Raw genomic sequence first — 21,368 nt, 5'->3', positions numbered from 1 at the left:
GTTTGAAGCGTGTGAAGCCATCAAAAATGGAATTGACACGTTCGCTGCTGCCTCAGTTGCCGTCGCCGTCGCCGTCGCCGTCGCTGCTGCCAGATGCACGCAAACAAAATGGGGGGAACCTTTCACAGTTTTTCTTATTTTCCTTTTTCTTCCTCCACTTCTTTTGAAGCCATGTGGCGGAGTGGTGACCCCGACGTCGTCGTCTTATCATAATGATGACGTTTACATTTCAATTAACGGCGAACAACATAATTGCAGCAGTCAAATTATATAATTACACACAAACAACACACAGGGCACACGCAAAGGAGCGAGTGAGGGAGTCAGCGAGAGAGTGAGAGAAGGAGACGAGGAACTCATTTGACTATATATGCACTTACAGTGCACTCTCGATGCCATAATCCAGGGAAAAGTTGGAGGTAAAGTCACTGAATTCAAGGGTATTTTTATTAATAAAAAAATGGTTGGGAAATTCATTAATTTCTAATTATTAATACAGTAAAACTACAAAATATTGTATTGTTTAATGTATTGTAGAATTTCCAATTGTTAAATTCGAGTTTTTTCGTTTTCTTTTCTATTTCCTTTTTAATTTTAATTGAAAAAGAAATTAGTTTAAACATTAACTCGCTTTACTTCCCTACTAATTAATAAGATACCTTATTCCTGCTATATATTTAAATCCCAAAACAAAAGTTAATCTAACTTATTGTTCACTCTTCGGAGGCTTCACTGTTTTATTGAAGGCAGCTGCAAATGCAATGCAGGTGTTGCCCCATGTGTCAAAAAATAATCATTTTGAAATCACTTCAAAAATTCAGACAGCAGGCCAAAGATGAAATATGCGTGCGTCATGTGGGAGTGAGGGAAAGAGAGGCTGTGAGAAAGAGAAAGATAGAAAGAAGGAGAAAGAGAGATAGAGGGGAAGAAAGAAAGAGATAGGGACACGGAAAAGGCCAGAAAGAGAGGTGATGAGTAAACAGAAAGAGACGACGTCCTGTCAAATATTACGAGCAATAATGTCTTTGAGTACCAAAGACTCACTCACTCCCCCACAATTTCCCCTCTTAGGCTGTCTTATAATTTCATCTGAACATTCAATTCAATGGGACGAGTTTAAGCCGTTTTCAGGCAGTGCACTTCAATATAGGCCACAGCTGCATTTTGGTATTATTACTGAGAGAAATCTTATAAAACATTAAATAATTATTAAGGAATTACCTAATTGATTATTTATTATAGAGACCCTTGCAGGGTATTATTATTTTATTCAGAAGCTTCAAACACAGTGAAAAAGTCATTTTCGACCCTATAAATCATATATATTCTTGATCAGCATCAACAGCCGTATCAATCTAGCTATCTCGGAAAGAAAAAAAAATGTTTCAAATTTTTTCCAAATTTTTTAAGGGGTTACATCTTTAAAATTGTCAAAAAATTCATCAAAAATTTGAATTTGTAAAATATTTAAATTGAGTATGCAGATTTATAAATCTGTTAAAAACTAACATAAGACAGCTTTCCGAATTAAATTTAAGGCTTTTTTAACTTAGTTATGATGTTTTTAATTTTTGATTTGTCGACAAAATTGTCATATAAAAATATCAATAAATATTGATTCGCAAAATGCATATTTATGATCCATTTCCGATTCGATACCATAATGAATATATTAATAATACCAATATATATTCAATAAGCTTTCATTAAACACCTATTTTTAGCTCAGTGCTAAAGCAGGGGGAAAATAATCTGAAACTGACAACTTGGCCGCTATGAAAAGTGAGATTTTTAATTATGTTTCTCGTGTCAGAGTCAAAAGTTTGTCCATCCATTTACGTATATTTTTTCCCTTCCTTTTTTTTCAAGGAGCGGTCGAACTCGAAACGAATTCCCACATCGAATAACCTGAGAACTTATAGCCGAGGCCAGGAAAAAAATATAAATGGGAAATTAAAGACGAACAGAGAAAAAAGAAACGCATTGAATTGTTTTCTATCGTGACACATGAGAGGCTTTTTCGGCCCTCGTCGCTTGTTGTTGTGCATAATTTTTCATGGCACATATAGTAATAATCTCAGCTGGCCGTAATTTATTAACGTTTTCAGCCCGGCTCTGAGCCCCCAAACCCCCTTTGGGCCACTCACTTGCGTGTCTCTGCGGCGGTTTCGCTTTCAGCGTTTTATTTCAATGCGAGATTGAAAGCAAATTGAAAGCCGGCACCTGCCAGAGAGCAAAAGAAAAAGAGGGAAAACCATTTACGGTACTAAAATGGCCAATAGCGGACATGGCACCTAAGGCACTGAGAGAAAAGTCATGCAATTTTGAAGAGAAAATTGTAACTGATAGAAAAGAATCATCAGTAAAGTATTTATCATAGGAGACAGCTGAAATTCTTGAAGAATAATCAAAGTTTAAGCAATTAACCTAAGAAATATAAGGAAAGAAATAAGATATTGTTAAGATACGTTTCCAAGGATATGTTAGTATTCCAATTGTTGGGAATTATAGGGAAAAATTGGAGGGACAAGATTTAAATATTTATGAGTAAATTAACAATAAATGGTGTTTGAAGAGAATCATCACAAGTAAATATATATAAAACCTTTTATAAACCCCTTTTGTCAATTATAGTTAGCTAGGAATTATAAGGAATCCCACATTTGGGAAATGTTTATCGAAGATACTCTTGAGATCAAATATAATATTTAAGGATATTTAAAGTATTTGTTACTATAATATTTAAGATGAATAACATGATGCTTGACAGACTTAAATAGAAATTGAAAACAAAGCCAATAGTTGTGTAAATTTCTCTCTGTGCACCTGACCATCAAACTCCTTGCTTTGGGTTTGATGAAGCGCATTAAACAAATAACGCCCTGGCAATATATCATTAAAAACTTAACGGTGCTCTCACTGGGCCATAGAAGAGTGGGGAGGTTACAGGATTGGCAATGGGAAAGGGACCTGCTCCATGGCAGATAAAGAGCCATTGGCTAATGCCCCTTTGGCGTGTGTGTTGTGCATTGCCAAAGGCTGGCATTTGATGGAAGCAACACAAGATGCATTTTAGCAAAAGGCGATATACATATGTAGAGAACGCGGGTCCAAAGTGGCCCACTAATGTGATCCTAAATAGCCTTCAACCCAAGCACATGCCCCTTCAGTTTTCACCCTTCCTCAAAGTGATTTCAATTGCCATCGCATTACGATAATTAACAAACTGAAATGTATACATATATCTCTCACCATACATGCAATTTGTGAATCGTTTTAAACCGGATAAAGCGGCAATTTACGATTTATTTGCAACGTGATATACGATCCATTGAGAAGGTGTTTAAAAGTGCAATAACTTATTTTATATTCAACGGAAGGTCTCTGTGTGTTTGTTTGTTGTTATTTATGGCATAGTGGTTTTACCTACTGCATTTTTATTTCTTCTTAAACGAAAATGTTTGTGTTGCAATTTAATTAAAACCAAACTTAAATTTGGAGCTTTTCCTTTTTGCTTTTTGTAATTTCCGTACCCTTTGTCATTTTCAATATTTTCCAGTTTAATTAGTTTGAAATTACACAAACAGCATGCACATTACTCTACATATGCGTTGGTGAAAATGAAAAATGCATGAAAATAATTTTCCATTCCCATTTGGATTTTCAATTTGCCATTTGTGCAATGCAACTGACAGTTAAATTATTATTATTATTATACTTGTTAGTTGACTTTAACCGGTGGACTCTCGATATTATTATTATTGTTATTATTGTTGTTAGTTAGTAGAAGTTTTGGTTCGGTGTCAGTTTGAATTTTTTGTTGCGGTCCTAGAATTTATGGTAAATTAAATTAGCCTGATTGGTATATGCATTTTTAATGACATCACTTCAATCCGATTCGCCTGTCAGGCAAAAACCACCCGCGTACCATTTGGTCAGCGTTTGTGTGTGCAATGATAAATTAATCAAATGTATGTTTTTATTACTTTTATTTAATTCATTCCCCCCACTGATACACCCCTTGGGGAGTGTAAATGAAAATGCCCCTGGGGGAACTTGAATAAAAATGTTTATGTTATAATTATAGGATCAAGACAGACGACTCCAAAGTAGGTGAATGTCGAGGGGGGATGCGTATATAAAAATTAACGCTAGGAGCAAAGTCTTCCCTTACTTAACTCACAATATTTATATTAGACAAATATGGGTGGGGGGTCATATGAGAGTGTAATAAATTTTTATGAAAAACATATACAAACAAACACATAAACGAGGACCCAAGACCAAATTCAAGGTGGAAGCCACACTTTCATACGTGACCGTCTATGGAATTTTGGATGGATGCCCCCAAAAAAAGTGAAAATAAACAAAGGAAGTCTAAGAAAAGGGATAGAAATTGGTATGCAATCAAAGCTCACGATCTGGAGACTTTGAAAATATTTCAAAAATGTTTGAAAACAATTTTAAACATGTTTTATTTAAACTCTTGCAGTTTTAGCCCTGTTAGACCCTGATTCTTAATGTATTCTGCACGTAAAGTTACTATAAATCAATTGGATAAACTAAGCCAAGTTTCTACTGATTAAATCTCTAGAAGTTTAAATATTTTAACACACCTTTTTTAAATAAGACTTTTTTTTTAATAAATAAAAGACTGATTAACTTAAAAAAAACGTGTACATCAATGTATAACATTCTCCTTTGCCAAAAGAGTATCCTATTCCCAAGAGGCAGCAAAAAATACAATAAAAAATATTTATATCTTCTGGAATACATATTCATATATATACATATATACAATAATAAAAAAATATCCAATAAACGTGAAAAAAAACCAACTCAGTTAAGTGTGGCCAAATTAATGGACATCGAATGAAGTTGACCGGCTGTCATAAAGCGTTCATAATTACTTTTCACACCGGGCGGCGTGACGTATGATTTCGAAGGGGGGTAGGGTGATGGAGATGGGGCGGGCAAACAGTCGGCAAAGATCAAAAAATATATGTATACATATTAAAGCAGGAAAATATTTCAAATAAACAATCATAAATTTCTATAAACTCCAAGGTGCGAGTAGTAGACATTCGTGGGGCTTAGAGCGTATTGCCTATGACATTTGTTTATTTATGGCAAATGACAATAAAATTTAATAACTTTGACACAATTTAATTATATTCGATTTTTTTTTTTTGTTGTTTTTAGTTTTTCATTTCCAATATGACAAAATAAAAGAGGAAAACAAAAAACACGCACACAGAAACAACAACAAATATGGAAAGCCAAACAAAAATCAACACAACATAAAATTTTTATATACGCGGGGTGGGTGTGCAGGGGGGGGGGGTGGTCCCATAAGCAAACATATTTATGAAATCTACATATATTTCTTTCCTCTCAAAATTTTTTTTGTTTTATATTTTTGTTTCCTGCTCCTCTGCCATATGCAGAGGGAAAATTGAATTAAAATTCAACGAGGGCAATTTACAAAATTAGTTTTGGGAAAAAGCATACAAAACGAATATGTATTTACAAAAACGACTAGCGTTTTTTCATTAACCAACACTGGCATTTCCATCGGAATCTGGTATCAGAAACTCAAATCAAATCGACTAAATTAAGAGCTTTGAGGAATCCAAATCGAAAATGAAATTGATTTGTCATATTTGAAGCTGCGAGTCAATTGCATTTTTTGTGAAATGCAGAAGGTTTAATAGAAAGCGAAATAGAATCAATATGGGTCTTGATTTTATTTTATATTTCAAGTGAATCAAAATAGAGAAGTTTATTATGTTGTTAGTGGCGATGAAGGGTAAATTTAGGTCAAATTAAAACTAGTTTTTGATTTTATTTATGCAAAATATAACTGAAAGGTGAGCCTAACTTTTACTTTACTATCTGAAAGATGCTTTATTTCTAGTTCTTAGCTTGAACTGGTCATACTAAACTGCATTTATAATCAGGCTGGTCACTCTTGTATAAAAACTAGCTTATATTATACAGTTAATTATCTAATTAACATTTTAATTGTGTTATGTATTTCTGATATTAAATTAATATTAATATTTTCTTTACTAAAATTTTCGAAAACCACTTCAACAACCCATACAAAGTTAACACAATTCCCTGCTTCACCTGAACCAGTCAAATTGACAGAGTTATTATAGTCTTTATGCGTATAAATGTATATGTAGGTAAATATATGTTTGCTCATGTCGGCCAGCCAAAAAACCGCAATTGAAATGCAAAATATTGTCCACACATAAATATTTGAAAAATGAAATATGGAGAATGAGACAAACAAAAAAAAATCAAAATGCAATGATTGAAAAATGAAAAGGCATATGGAAAAAATTAATTTTGAATGCGCTACGCTCACTCTCTTTTTTTCCATTGGGGAAATGTCCTGTCTGCAGTAGCTTTTAAAATTGTGACAACATAAAATAATTGTTTAAGGTCCAAAAATAACAATAAACATGATAGCACATGGACTCCAAAACGCAAAAAGCAATTTGCAATGCACCAAAAACCAAAAACCGAGGCCCCAACTCCATTGGGGAAAGTCACAGTAAGTGAGTGAGAGAGAGAAAGATTGTGTGTATATGTAGGGGTAAATTTATTGATTTCCATATATTTATTTGTGTAAAATGCCATAAATTACAATTATTTAACAGGGCCGGACGCAAAGTCAACGCGCCGGACACTCACTACGAGCTCCCTGTTCTGCCCTACTCCCTGCTTTTCGCTCCGTATAGTTGGGTCAGTAGGACCGCTTTGTTGTTGCCACTGCTGTTGCATAATTTGTTAGCCAAATTGCAACTCAACAGGCCCGGGCCCGGGCCAGGTACACTCGTAGAGCCCTGATATCGAAGGACCCGGTCAAACAGAGCCTGGCCTGGCCAGGACTTGGCCTGCCCTGCCCTGAACTGGCTCATCAAATATGCAAAATTTTGCAAGTCCTTGCAGCAATTGCAATTAGGGATGAGCCCTGGCAACGATTCACAGTGACTTTTATAGACAATTGAAGAAGCTACATTATAAGTATTATAATTATTTGAATATTGTTTAAATCTTTTTTGTATAAATATTTCTTTAGCTCATTTATTATGGGAATATTTTTGCTAACTCAAGTCTCATGATATTTCACTCACTCCCATCTGTCTGTGAATTTTTGTTTAGCATTTCTCAAACACTGAATTAACACGGCATTCACTTAGTCATCTCCAATCAGTTAAGAAGGAGCTCCCAAAGTATGTGCTAGCCACGCCCCCTTCACAGCCACACCGCCCCCTTTCCTAACTGTATTCTCCACATTCCAGAGCCTGAACCTGAGCCTGAGAGCCTGCTTCTGTTTTGCCTGCCTGCCTGTCTGGGCCTCCTTTTGGAGGTCCTGATCAATCGCTTGGTCATTTGTTGGCTTTCCCCTATAACCGTGTGTGTGTGTGTGTGTGTATCATTATCCTTGCGTGTCCTTTGTGTACGCCTGTGAGTGCAGACTATTATGTCCGAAGCTTATTAACTGCGGGTCTAGCAAATGCAATGCAAATAAGCAAATTTTGTAATCAAAAGAACGATTTTCATATTTAAGATGGCACAGCAGAGCCACAGAGAGTGTGTGTGCTGTGTGTGTGTGGTGACAAGGGGGTAATAAATGGGGTTAGCAGAGAGCAGAGGGAAGGTGGGTGGAAATTCTTGCCAAAAAGGAGAAGGGGTTTTAAATTAAGTGGGGGAAACCCCCATGCCTTCATCTCGCACAGAGGCATGCACTTAATTTGGCAATTGTCTCCGGACACACACAGACACAAGATATTTCGTATTGCCAGCATATATTTATGGTATGTGTGTTGTGTCTGTTTATCTACCTTTATACCCCACACACCCCACACACCACACACACGGACATGAGCGCCTGCCTGTCTTTGTCATTAATATTAATTTCGTGTTTAATTTATTGTAATTTACGTGCATTTGATAAATCGTGTTATTATAATCAGTTGACTGGAAACGTGAAGAAAGGACAAACCAAGCAGGGGTTACACTTTAACAAATTAGATATTCAATAAGAATATTCTATATTTATTTATATATATTTAACCTAAAAAAATACTAAAGTGCAACTTCCTATACACATCTTCCAAACTTCTGAAGAATATCATTTTTCACCAACTGAGATCTAAGACAACAAAAATATTCTCCGTGTAGGATAAATATATAAAGAGTGTGGGTATAAATGCAGGCTTCTCTATCTGTATGCCCATGACAGGCTGTCTGGGACTTCAATCTAGGACAGACTTACCTCAAATTCCAAAAAAAAAAACCCCACTTTAAGTGCGGGAGTTCTTTTAACGATTCCAATTCCCAGAAGGCGACTTTAACTTTAAAAACTGCAATGAGAGTAAAGAAAAGGAAAATGTGGGTTAATTTAGGTGTATTTATTCATAAGAGAAAATCGATACAAGGGTTCAATTATTTATTGCTTCAGGTTTAGGAACTACAATTAAAGTTCTATTAAAAAACAGTTATGAAAATATAATAGGTAGTGTTTCTAATCGTCTTTTAAAGAGTTCAGAGAATTAGTTAGTTAAAACCACAAAACAAGTAAGAAATTGTTTCTCAACATTTTGCTAGCTTTATTTGTTAAGCAACATTTTGATAACTGATAGAAATAAGGAAATAATGATAATGTGTCTTAACATATAATTGATATCCTTTTTGATATTACAAACTTTTAAAGTACTTAAGAACATTTCATCAGCTTTCAATCTTTAAATTATTTGGCAATATCTACGAATTCGTATTCGAAATTCAAAGAAATCACCAATTACGCCAACACTCGATGCCAGCCAACTAATATTTATGAGAATCGCATAGAAAGGACCAAAAAGCACTTGACAGGGATTCGAAGCAAGGGGAAAGGGTAGCGCTGGAGAGAAAAAAAGGAAAAAGGGTAGACGAGGGTAATGTCTGGGTAATAAACATTTTCCTCTCGTGTGCGAGAAATGCTCGAGGACAAGTGTCGCATAAAGGAATTCCCCTTTTCTTTCTCTCTCTCACTCTCCTTGACTTGACTTGACTTGGCGCTCTCGATTTTTCTTTGTGGAATGCATTTTTATAACAAAATAATTATATTTATGCCACGGCGGAAGAGAGGGAGGGGGCGGCGGATAGGGATATGTGCATTGGCCATTGCACAGAACGCATTCAAGTCGAAGTAATGCAAAAAGGCGAATCGCATACAAGCCCCGATTTCGATATATCCAAACCGAATCATGGAAAATCCGCCCTCGAAACCGATTCCCCCATTTTCTGCACATAACGGCATCCATTACACGCAACAACAACAAAAGCAAAATGGCGTCTGGGGCGACAATGTGTGCTGCATGAGTGTGCGTGTGTATGCGTGTGCGACTCTTTTGTGTCTGTATTGTCGTTGAAATTATTTTTATTATTTTACACAATTTTTATATGGAAAAAGCACCAGCAGCAGCATCACATCCAGGGGACAAGCGCAAAAAAATGAACTTTTACAGTCGGGCATAAATATTTAGTATATTGTTCTTGTTGTTGCCTGTGTTTATATTGTTGTATTTAATGAGATTTTTGAACTTTTCTTTGGCATAAGCGCCTTAAGCGTTCACTTCTCAAACACACAAAGCAAAAACACTTTACAGAAGCCACAAAATGGGAAGCAAAACAAGAAACATTCAAGAAGTTTTCTTTTTTTTTTTCTTTTCTTTATAATGTTTTTTTTTTCACCCCCCCAAAAGGGAGTGTGAGAATAAAATGGGAAGCAGGGCTTTTCCTACAAGTGTATAATATTAAAATGCTTATTGGAAAAGCAATAAATATATGCATGTAATATCAAAACAGAAACCTTTTTACAATATAAAATAATCATAAAAATGAATTGTGTTAATAAGATCTTAATCGTAACTCCGTGTCATCATTTAAGATCTTAATTTTCCGGCTTATCTAAATCTTAACATCTAAATGACTTCAAATTGCATTATTTTCAAACATAAATTCGAAATCGTATTCCCATAATCATGAAATCAATTTATTGTCATCACATTTAAGGCCATTAGTTAGGGACACGATAAGATCTCTGATTCTAATCTCGAATGCATTTGTCATTCAACCCAAAATCGAATCAGAGCAGATCGAAAACCAGTTTGTTTTTGGTGTGTGGGTTGTTGTGCAACCCGGATCGCTTAAAATAATAATAATAAAAACGAAAAAACCGGTGGCGAGACTGTGAGACTCCAACGCATTCATTAGTTCTCATTAAGAGACAAAACATTTTCAGCTTCAAGCTTGCTTTTCGAACGATAAACAAAGCATTTTTCAAAGCCAAAAGAAAAGGTTTATTGGCATCTCTAATGAACCTCTATTAATAAATAAAAGAAAAAGGGAAAATTGGGAAATGGAAAAGAAAGAAGAGTTGGGTGGTCTTGAAGATCAATAAATATAATAGCAACTCTGGCAATATACTGTTATAAATATTTAAGGATAAATCAATGCATTTTTGATTGGGGTTTCAGTTTGACATTCCCTTTCCCTTTTTCTGTTACCAATTTCCCCTTTGCAAATATCGATTAAAGTTGGTATACACCCTTAAAATTCAAAATACACACCCTCAAAATTAGTTCAAAAGTCAAACCGGGCAATTAAAAACCTAGAAATGCATATTTTTTCCACCTCCCTCCCTCCCCCCACAATTTATGAATTATGCAATTGAGGAGGAAAAACGAGCAGGGAAACTGGTTAACAGGGAAACTTTCCCAGTGGAGGAGGACATGACATAAGCGTTTAAAAAGAAAAATAAAGGGGGGACCAGAAAGAGTGCTCTAGAAAAAAACAAAAACGAAGCCAAATATGCGACGACCATAAAAGGAAACCCAAGACAAATGCAGGACCCCGGAGCAGGCACACTTACTATAAGGTTATATGATGGGATATATATGTATATTTAGCTGGGTTATGGGGGGAAATAGGGGAAAGGGGAGAGCAAAAGCAAACATGTGACATATGCGGCAATTAATGCCGTTAATTATTAAAGTTAACACCCAAAAGCGACATGCACAAGTCAAATAAATAAACACGCAGCAGGCAGGGAAGTCAATGGCTCTTGGCCAAACCAAAAGCCAAGCCAAAGCCAAAGCCAAAGCCCTCGCTTATGTACATATGTCTATATATGTCTCCATATATATGTATGTATGTGACTGTACAAGAACGTAAATGAAAATGAAAATGAAACGAAAAACCCCCCCTCAAAAACCCATAAAATGTCAGCCCCTGCACAAACGCCCCAACAATTAAGGACAATGCGTACTAATTTCAAACGAAAACTTCAACGTGGCCAACGGGGGGAGAAAAAAAAAAAAGCGGAAAAAGGGAATCCGGAAAAAAGCCAAACAAGGAATTTAATCGAGAAAAGCTAAAAGCTGAGCAACGAATTATGGAATATCCTATAGAGAGTGTTCTCTAAAATCAGGGAATTATATTACTTAATTAACTCTGGAGAGTGGTGTATATTTTAATTATATTTCTACAAGAATATAAAGTAAATAAATGAGGTAGTTCTTTGGTGAATTCTATAATCTTTCCAATCGAAAAGTAAGAATCAGGACACTATTATAATTAATAAACTCAGCAGAATGTTATATATTTAAAATATATTTCTACAAGAATATATAGTACATAAATTATACAATTCCTTGTTCTATTCTATAATTTTTTTATTTAAAATGAAGAAAAGATAAAGATCAAGGTACTAGGCTATTAGGCTCTTATGATTAATTATATTTCGCCAGAAATTTATGGTAAATGAATTATAATAAATTATACAATTATATATATTTTAAAAATATTTCTCCAAGAATATAAAGTAAATATAATAATCTATAATCTTTTCGTTTGAAATAAAAGTAAAAGAACAAGAAAATTAGAGAATTATTATACTTAATAAACTCTGGAAAATTATATATATTTTAATTATTATATTTCTGCAAAAATATATAGTAAAATATATACTACAAAAATTAAACAATTGTAAATTATATAACCTTTCCATTTCCGCCTATGATTTGTCATACATCTCTAAGGTCATCTTTACCTCGATATTATCCTTAAACGATGACGCGGATGGGCAATTTCGAAATAATAATGATTTTTATTTATAAACTGGCACACAAAAAGAGGTGTGCAGGTGGGGTTAACTTTCTGGCTGGCTTTAACCCATGCGTGCCGCAAAGAACAAGAAGAAGCCGCTTGTTGGGGAAGGACAGTTGGCACATAAATAATTTACACGCCCCGGCCCGTACTGCTGACATAATTTTTTCCCTCTTCCAACAAAAACAACACCAAAAAGTATACAAAAAATACAACAAAATTAATACAAGGGAACCCACAATTAGGGGCAGGTTTTTTCGGGTATAAGGGGATGGATTTTTTAGTAGGGGTCCTTGAGGGGGAGAGGCGGGTTGGTTGGGCTCCCTTTCTGGTTGACAGGGGGCAGTGCAATGCATAAGCAAACAAAACTTTGGCAATTTTGTGCAACTTTTTGGCTTCCACATTTTGTATAGAAAGCATTTTTTCCTCCCTTTGTAAATGTGTGTGTGTTGAGGAAATTATGTTTTTGAAAACAGGAAAACCTTGGCAAGTTTGGTACGAAAGGAAGGTCTTTGTTGGCAAGGCGAAGAGAAAGAGGTAATTCCATTTTAGAATAAGCTTTGCTTAGGTCAAATCAAGTTTAACTTTTTCATAGACTACAAAATCGAGTTGCTGGGAGTTAACAAGTCGTTCCACAAACAGTATATATACTATATATATAAATATATATTTTTATATGTGCATATGAGAAACACAAACCAAGCTTTAAGTTTCCAAAGAGGATTATATGGGCTCTAAAAAATTGTTAAAAGTTGTATTGTTTGATTTTAAGACTTTAAAAAAATGAATGTAAACTTAAAAGGTTAGCTTAATTTGTAGGTTATTTTTTCATTCTCTTAGTTAGACCCCTAACTATACCTTTGGAGCCACTCAATTAAAGCCACGTTTCTTCATATTTTTTCATCGTATCACAACTTTTTATTTGTCTGTTTGTTTTTTTATGATATATATCAATTTTTTCTGGTTTTTTTGTAAACTGCTTGCCACTTAACGGGCGCATAAAATGCCAATAAGGATGATGGCGGGAAATTTGAAGGGACTACAAGGAGGGTGGGGGAAGGACACTGACGATGAGCATATGATTTTCAATTTTTGCCACAAATCCAGACAAACACACACAGGCAGAGAAGCCTAAACTTTGTTCTCGACCAAAGTGCCAATGGGATATGCCAAACAGGACTTGCACTGAGAAGAAAATATGGGTAGTATAATAAATATATTATTATTATATTATTAAACATTTTATTAGGAAATTAATTGTAATTCATACTTGATTTTTTTGATTTTTTTATGGCTTCACAAAATGTTTATTGCGTTTATTAATATAAACCTAGTTATTCTTTATAGAAAAATAATCGGTTTATATTTCAAGCTAAATGATTTAATTTTTAAAGATTTTCTCAAGAGATATGATTGGATTTTTAATTTTATAAATAAGAGGAAATTATATATATTCATATATTTATTTTAGTGCCACTAAAAGCGTTTTATATATTTTGAAAATCAAATCAAAATAATATTTACATATATATATATATATTTAAATATTTATATTTAATTCATTTATTATTATTATTAATTTATTTATTATTATTATTTATTCAATTATTATTTATTCAATTATTATTTATTTCTATATATATTTTATTACCAATTTTGTTTACAGTAAAAACTTTCTCTTTAAATATCTTCTATATCATATGTATATAATTTTCCCCCAGTGTCAAAACTCCAACTTTGTGGCAACTCCTCCCCAAACCCCAAAACTCTGTCCTGGGGCCACGCCCCCTTTGGCGCGCCTCCTTGTGAACCGTTAAGCGCCATTAGGCGGCTGTGCAGACATTAAAAACAGCTGCCATCGTCTCCGTTTGTTGTTCCTGTTTTTTTTGCCCCTTCCCCCCCTTTTTGTTGCTGGTGAGGCAGTTTTTTGAAGGCGGGACAGGGAAGGGGAAGCGGGGGAGCGGCACAAAAATTGCCTGTTTATATTCGCAGCGACAGCAAATTTTATTATTATTTTTGTTCTTGACAACGGAGAAGCAGCAGGCACAACAACAAAACACACACACACTCAGCAAGGCAGGACACCGATTTTTTTTTTGTTGGGGGGGGGGGATACAAGTCTCAAAACTAAATACAGGGTGCGACCAAGGGTTAGATTAGTTTCAGGGAAACTATTTTTAAAAAATAGTAAATAAATACAAAAAACGAAAAAGAGTTGGCGGAAATTGATTTAAAATTCGTTTGGTATTCATTTCAAAGTTTATAGCAAAAAGTTTACTGAAATATCTATCAGATGAGGTCTGACTTGAAAGGAAAAAAATTATTATAAAGTTGAGATATTAAATAAGTAAGATTTTGTTAATAATTTAACATAAAGTATACATTGAAATAGATTTTAAGTAGATTAAAGCGATTGAAAGTATTGAAATTAGAGCAAAAAGTGAACAATTACAATATAACGATATATCTTTCTATATAAACAAAACCAGAGGTTCCCAGGATATATGTATATATTAATATATTTTTGAATAAATCTAATAAGAACTATTTAGAAACTTTAATAACTCCAATTTCACATTTTCGTTCCTCTTTCTTTATGAGAAAACAAAAATCTTACTGGATATCAATTAGTTTATTTCCTCAAAAAGTAGGCTAGAACCTAATAAACTATTTCCCATTTATATTATATACATTTATATATAAATATATATACATTTTCTTGTTTTCTGCAAATTTTGCATTTCTATTTTGGATATATATATTTTTTTGGATATTATTGGGAAAAGCAAATCAAAATCAGAGCTTGTGTTGTTGCTGCTGATTCGGTTTTCGTTGAATTTGTTATTGTTATGCCGCATAGACACAATTCAGTTCAATGAGAGCTTCGGGGTCGGGGAAATATCCATAAATCTACGGCTTGTAGTTATTAGAAGTTTTTCCTCTCTTTTCATGTTTTTGTATAATTTTCCATTATTTTCTTTTTAGGCACCGACTGCGCGCCTCCAATTAAAGAATAATTCATTTCAATTGAAGTCAATCAAAAGAAATTATTTCACGCTTAATCAATTAGAGAAGCGGTGGACCCAAGCAGAGTGAACAAAATATGGAAAAGAGGAACACCAGACACCCCCAAACAAAGGAATGTCTACAGAGATTTTACACAGAGATCTTTCTCCCAAAAATAAAGAAATATACTGAGTGAGTACAAGTATCCAAAATATAAAGAAAGAATACCAAATGATCCCATCATCATTATGATATATGGTTCTTCTTTTTTTTGTGTGGCCACTGACAGTCATCACTTGAGCTTTGCTTTTAGTTTAGTTTTTTTTTATATATATTTTTCGGGAAACCAAACAAATTGATTCCGCTGAGGGTGTTGAAATGCCGGGAAGTGGCACTTGAGGCAACCACCAAAGATAAGCTCGAGTTCCGATTTAAGTAGCTTCTACAGAACTCTGAGAGAGAGAGAGAGAGAGCCCAAAGTTCGAGGATCATGTGGCATAATCAGGGTTGGATTTATGACCCCCCAAAAAAACACACAGATGTTGCATCAAAGTGTAGGGAATCTCAAGAAGCTGATCTTGAAAGGCTTAGAGGGGAAGAGATGGGTTAAGATATATGTATATTCAAGAGGTTTATAAATATCTGATCAGAGATGAAGTTACAATAATAATAAAATAATATAAGCCATGGAAATTAGTGAAGTTTTTAGTGCCCACATAAAATAATAGGAAACTAAATAAGTGTATTATAAATCTAATTATATTAGTAATCAATATAATAAGTGTAAAAATTGATTGAACATCTTGATTTCTGTTTTAACAAATATTCATGTTAGATATTTTTAAATATAAATAATGCATGAAGAGCACCTAAAGTTCTCAAGTACGAATTCAGCGAGTCAGAAAAAAGATCATATAGGAAATAAGTGTATTAATAATTAAATAATAAACACAGAGTAACAAAAATTCCTAAAATACGAATTTAGGAAACAGTTCATCTAGGAAATGAGCACAAAAATAATTAAATAATATACAAAATAATTTAATTTTACAAGAGTAAACAAATGAAACACAACTAGCTTTAAAATCTATATAATTCATTACTAAACATTTTATAAACAATGTATAAACTATGTACAAACTATATGTAAACAATATATAGGCCATGTAACATATACATTGTTTATTCATTGTAAATTATACATCTTAAATATACATTATTTATACATTGTTTAATAATGCATTTATATAGATATAAATATTAAATAGACATTTATTTTCCACTGCCATTTTCTTCGGGGCGAAAAGGCACTTCAAATTAGTTGGAAATATGATGCCATTAAAGCTATTTCCTTTGATTCCAAGCCGCCAGCACCGCAGCGCAGCGCAGTTCGTAAGCGAATCTCCTAAAAGCAGCCGCAAGATCTTATAAAGTATTTATAGTTATATATATAAATTTATATATTTATGTATATATCATGCATATGTATGGTTGTTGTTGTTGTTGTTGTGTGTGTGCAAGGGGGATGTCGTAAACAATTTTTGCGCTTACGCAACGCCCACCCAAGTGGCGACACATCAGAAATTGGGGGCGTGGCAGGAGGGGGACAAGCGTCGCATTAATTTGTCATTTTGCGTGTGTGTTGACGACGGCCAAATATAAAGGGAGGAAGGTTGAGGGGGAGGATGAGGGCGAAAAATTGCAAAGGGTGGGGGGAGAAAGTCAAAAGGGAGCGACCAAAAGGGGTAGCACAAATGGCAAATAGAAGCCACATCAAGTGGCATGCGACCAACACACTCAAAAACCCTGGGCAGAATATTTTATTTATTATATTTATAAAAATATAACTCAAGTTAAAATATTCGCATTCTTTTAATAGATATTCGTATATGATAATTTCTTCTATAAATCAAAGTTTAAAAATCTCATAACTAAGCCAAAAAAGCATTAATTTTCATTCGGAAAGCATTCCTATGTTAGTTTTTATTATAGAAATAAATCTGCATACTCAATTTAAAATTTTAAAGAACTAACATTTTTGTTGATTTTTTTGACAAGTTTTAACAATAAAACCCCTTAAAAATTTTTCAAAAAATTTCGAAAAAATTTTTTTGTTCGTACATGTCTAGATCGATTGGGCTGTTGATGCTGATTAAGAATATATATGATTTATAGGGTCGGAAATGATTCCTTCTCTGATTTCTAAGCTTCTGAATTAAATTATAGTCCCGGAAAGGGTATAAAAGTGAATATGATGACTTTCTCCTAAAAACCCACAAAAATATATGAAATTTGCTATTTTTAAGCTCTAATTCAATAAAAAGATTTACCTTATAGTTCTTTTTATAAAAATACATCTGTTAATAAAAATAAAGTTAAATTGTGGTAATTTTTTGGTGTCTAGGCAAAGTATACAAAATTCTCCTAGCTAAAAACTTTACTTTTCTCAAGAACTAGTTATATATTAAACATCTCATTAATTCCCGTTTCAAAAAAATAAAATTCTTGTCATGTTAAAATATAATATAAATAAATATGTAATATAAATGTAAAAAGTGCTATTTTTCTCAGTGCTTACGCAAACGCATGCCAACCCATCAGACATTCGCAGGAAACTTTTGTTTTTGCTTACGCGTGGCAAAAAAATAAAGAGTTGCACTTTCCCTCACACCTATTATTTCCTTTTTGTATATATTTATATTTTTTTTTGTATATATATTTTTTTCTTCCTATTAAAATTCCTTTTTCAGCCGACTTCTTTCACAGATTTTGACTTTGGCAAAGGGAAAGCGAGGAGTCAAGGCGAAAAAAGTGTCACAAAAGTTTTATGGTGGCCATGACACGTTGGCGGTGGTGTTTTCCCTTCCACTATACAGCGGAAAACCTACCTCACCGCACTGCCTCCCTTCTCTGCCCCCCTTTCCCTTCTTTCCATCCCGGAAAACCCCTTTCGTTGCGGTGGCTGCCACTGTTTCTCTGGCTGCTGATGCTACTTCATTTGCCTGGTGAGCTCATTAAAAAAGTTGAGACACATACAAATGCATACAGTGAGAGAAATAATGGTTAGGCATTCGGCAGGTAAAAGAATATATATATTTTTCTGTGAAAAGATAGCTGGGACTAGGCTTTAATTGATTGATTTAATCAGTTAATTATGTATTTTCCCATTTATTTTGATGAAGCATTAGTAAAATGTATCAAAATATATTGATAGCTCAGAAAATGGTACTTTCTATTAATTAAACTAAGTAAAAATTCGTTTCTATACAATATTCTTAAATTTCTCTATGTGCTAGGAGCATGCAGATCCTCCTTTTGACCCCCCCATGCTTACCAATTCCCTAGACAAAGTCAACACGTTTGCCTGCATGTCAAGTGCCAGTCACTCTGGCGGCTTCTCTGGGGGCTCCTTTTCCCCACATTTTCCCCCCTCAAAAAAAAAGAAGAAAAAAACACCACTTTTTGGTGAAATGAATGTCAAGAACGAGTGAAAATTTGCGCTTAAATGCAGTTGCAATAAGAGGAGCGAAGGAAAAACTATGAAAGAGGCCAGCGACCTGTCGCCATTTTTGCATATTTTTTGAGGGTGTAAGAAGGAATTTGTCAGTTCAGTGTTTGGTCTTTCCTTTGCTTTTCTCTCCTTTTATTTTTTGTTATGTTTGTATTTTATTTTTATTTTCCAACATTTTCCCTATGTGGCTCCCTGTCGCATTTTGGTCATTACACACACACATATACAGGAGTCGAGAGGGCCTTGGCGAAAAAAGGCTTAGGGAAGTCACTGGAGCGTGGTCACCTACCCAGGGGGGAGGGAAGGGAATGGCATTCCGCACTGGTGACGAAGGCACGCGGCATTGCAGGGGTTAACGCACCTGCTCAGGTGCTGCTAGCTCATTCCCAAAAAAAAGATATGTATATAAATAAAAGAATTTCACCAAACAGATAGTTTAACATAAGCATTTAATTAAAGTCAGTTAAAGGTTGACAGGAAAAATATGAACAGAGACATTGCTTGGGGTAAGAGGGAAATGTTAACCTTAGACAAGGGATTCATTATTATTATAAAAAATATATAAAAAAAAAAACATAAATATGATTGGAAATAATTAAAGTTACCAAGAAAAGCTTTATAGCTTAATTGATGCTTAAGCAAAAGAGATATTTTCCAATTTTAAAGTTATAAGAAGGAAATAATAAAAGTAAATGCATCTAAAATTCTCAAGTACGAATTCAGCAAGTTCGCAAAGAAGGCAATTGGTTTGAAAAAAAAAAATAATATTAAATTAAGTATTATATGGCGTCAGAAGAGAACATGACATATTTTAGATTTCATAACTAAATATTGCTCTAAAACCAAATTGGAATATTTTACGCAAGACCCTTAAAAAAATAAACTGCAATTCTATTTATATTGGAAGCTTTCATTTCGAAAATTATCTAAAAGGCCATAAACTGTTAATGATGCTAAGAATTTTTGAGCTTGTGCAAGGGCAAACATTTGGCCGGAGGCATAAAAATCTAAAGAAACGATAGCCAAAGATGAATCTCTGCTGTTGGCTGGCCTCATCAAAAAAAGGAGGCGCCTATATATATCATTATATATATATATATTTATATATATATAGGGAAAGAATATATATATATACAGCAGGCATTTGGCAGTCTGACTGCCGCCAGTGGACCTATAAATAGTCCAGATAACACTAAACCAGGCAATCAGCTTAAGGCGAACCTCTTATCTTAATGTGTCGTCGTCGTCTCTGAAGTTCGCGAGACATTTTTGCTAATTAAGCTGTGACCAGGATAAGGGGATACAAGGGATAGGGGGGTGATGGGGTGGGGGTGGTGTTCCAGGGTAGCCAAGAGGCGTGGCAGCTCCTGCCACACATTAAAAATGTCGCCCAGACATTAGCATTTTTATATAGTACGACGACGACGAAGACGTCGAGGACGAGGACGACGACGAGTTTATCTGGTCAGAGTTTATGTCTGGCAGCGGTCACTACTTAGTCTGATTATTGTTATTATGGCGTCGTAGTTTTCATAAATTCCCAGCAAGTTATTTTCCCATAAATTCCTGCAGGACACGGTGAGTGGAGGTAAAGGTAAAAACGGCAAGGTGGCCAGGTAAATGACGACGACAGCAAATGACAGACGGCAGAACCTGGGGCCGGGAGGAACGGTGGAAAAATAAAAATAAAAATAAAAAAAAAACCAAAGGGGGGAAAGGTTGTCCTGTCAAGACCTAGACAACTAACGAACCAAGGAAATAACAACTAAAAAGACGGTGACTATGGCAAATCTCTTGGCAGGACAACAACAGTCAGTGGAAAAAGCAACAACCACTAACCAGAGATGGGAAGGCATCTAAGGTACTGAAATGTTGTTCCTTAAAAAAAAAGGTTCTATATTTCTGTCTGGATATCGCCATATTCGAAACTCAAATTTGATATCGATATATAAATATTTACTTTTATCCCTAAAAAGGTGAGAAGTTCCAATTATATGTGGCTAAGTTAACAAATTTTTAAAATATATATACGAATATAAACTCTACTAGTTCCGAGTTCTTAATATTACTTCAAATCTCTCTTGTATCAACTTTAAACCTATAGATTTCTGCTGTTTGTTGTACCCTTTTCTTTTAAAGAATCTAAAACAATAGTACCTTTCCCAGCACTGGCAAAAAAAGACCAACTAGAAGGAGGCAAGCGATGCAATGTCTCGACATGTGCAATGTGCAATGTCCTTTGGGTATACAATTTAAATTGGCATTCCACATGACAATATGTGTGGCAAAGTGAACGAGCCAACAGACAGGTGGCTACCTACCTACCTACCTAACTACCCTGGTAAGCAGCTCCTGCAACGAAAAATTTTCCGGAAAAATAAGTAAAGATGGAAAAAACAATAAGGAAATAGGAACCATTGCCGCGCAATCAGAGTTGATAATTTCTTTGCCAGCAAAGAGTGAAGAAAGAGCGTTCAATTATCGCTTAAATGCAACCGGCACCCAGTAAACAATGAATTAATAATGAGTTAGTTGTTTTGGCCAAAAGGATTTCATAGGGAATTGCTTGTCTTGTTGTCTCAATCACTGTCTCTTCCTCTCTCTCTCTCTTTTGGCCTTTTCCAGTTTTGGCTGAAATTGGGTTTCCTTTTCTATACCATGCTTTTAACTTTTATGAATTGTA

The 21,368-nt window shown here is 34.5% G+C and overlaps 1 protein-coding gene across 1 annotated transcript in view; it reads right to left on the bottom strand.

Annotated features, from left to right (window-relative positions):
* LOC110181950 (uncharacterized) overlaps nt 1-21,368 on the bottom strand; it is a 102,614-nt gene that overhangs the window by 37,352 nt on the left and 43,894 nt on the right. Inside the window, exon 4 of the mRNA XM_020949889.2 lies at nt 8,294-8,381. The gene's annotated coding sequence lies outside the window, so the exon portion shown is untranslated. The remainder of the gene's footprint in view (nt 1-8,293; nt 8,382-21,368) is intronic.

The sequence above is a fragment of the Drosophila serrata genome, unplaced genomic scaffold, assembly GCF_035046125.1.
Source record: "Drosophila serrata isolate PLE 108 unplaced genomic scaffold, ASM3504612v1 contig_276, whole genome shotgun sequence".
Lineage (NCBI taxonomy): Eukaryota > Metazoa > Arthropoda > Insecta > Diptera > Drosophilidae > Drosophila > Drosophila serrata.
Note: the sequence above shows the minus strand (reverse complement) of the source record. Positions and strands in the feature narration are given on the sequence as shown.